Here is a 1457-nt window from a genome sequence, read left to right as displayed (position 1 = left end):
AAGACTTAATTCCTTTGTGCTGCTGAGGATTTCATGGCCTGGATGTACCAATTTAACCACCTGTTGAAGGACGTTTAAATATTCCCAGTTTGGGCAACTACAAATCATGCTGCTGTGAACATTTATGTGCACGTTTCAGGGTGGGCATAACTTTTCACCTCCTGTGCGTAGACAGAAAGCAGCGTAGTTGCTGGATTGTTTGGTAAGAGTATCTTTAGTTTCGTGTGAAACTGCCAAGCGGTCTTCCACGGTGCCTGTGCCCTCTGCGTCCCTGTGAGCGGTGCCCGAGAGCTCCTGCTGATCCACGCCCTCATCAGAGTTTGGTGTTGTCAGTGTCTGGGATTTTGGCCATTCTAACAGGTGTGTGTCTCGTTGTTTTAATTTGCATTTCTCTGATGACATTTGATGTGTAGCCTCTTTTCGTATGATTATCTGCAATCTGCATGTCTTCTTGGAAAACGTGCCTGTCCAGATCTTTTGCCCAATTTTTAATAGAGGAGTGGGAATTTTACTGTTGAGTTTTAATTCTTTGTATATTTTGGATACCAGTTCTTTATCAGATATGAGTTGTTATCAGATATTTTCTCCCAGTGTGTGGCTTGTCTTTTAATTCTCATAATAGTGTCTTTCACAGAGAAGATTTTAATTTTAATAAAGTCAGCTTACCAATTTTTTCTTTCATGGGTCATACTTTTGGGCTTGTATCCAAAATGTTATTACCAAGATCACCTAGGGCTTCTCCTGTGTTATCTTCTAGGAGTTGTGTAGTTTTGCCTCTTACATTTAGGTCTATAACCCATTCTGAGTTCGTTTTTGTGAAACATGTACCATGTGTGTGTTCTTTTATTTCTTTAACACGTGACTTCCAGCTGGCCCAGCACTGTTTGTGGAAAAGACTGTCTTTCCTCCACTGACTTGCTTTTGCAGCTTTGTAGATGACTATTTCTGTAGGTCTCCTTTTGGGTTCTTTGTTCAGTTCCACTGATCTAGGTGTCTGTCCCTCTTCCAGTATCACATGGTCTCAAATACTGTAGCTAGACAATATCTTAAAATCGGGTAGAAGGGCGACATCAAAAATGTGAGTCCAAAATTGTGACTCTCCACAAAAGTAACAAGTTACCTGGCAAAAACTGTAAGAATCAAGTTTTTCTGAAGTCAGGAAACTGACCAAATATTGCAAAACTTAGGGGACTGCTTAATCAAGAAAAATCAGCTGAATCTCAGTAAGAGATTTGTGGCATTATAACTGATCCTGGTTCTGTCCCACTCCCCAAATCGGTGGTGATCTTGAACAACAGCCCACATTCCTGGTGCAGGTACTAGTACCAGGGGGAGCAGAACAAACTTTATTCTCAAAAAGTTGTGATAGTTTGTTTTGACCTGTCTGGTGGCTCCCTGTAGGACTGGCTCAGAGGGTTTGCCTTTATCTCACCTCCCTTGGAACTCTCCCAGTGGTG

The sequence above is a fragment of the Galeopterus variegatus genome, unplaced genomic scaffold (genome assembly GCF_000696425.1).
Source record: "Galeopterus variegatus unplaced genomic scaffold, G_variegatus-3.0.2 Scaffold27624, whole genome shotgun sequence".
NCBI lineage: Eukaryota > Metazoa > Chordata > Mammalia > Dermoptera > Cynocephalidae > Galeopterus > Galeopterus variegatus.
This window is presented reverse-complemented; position numbering follows the sequence as displayed.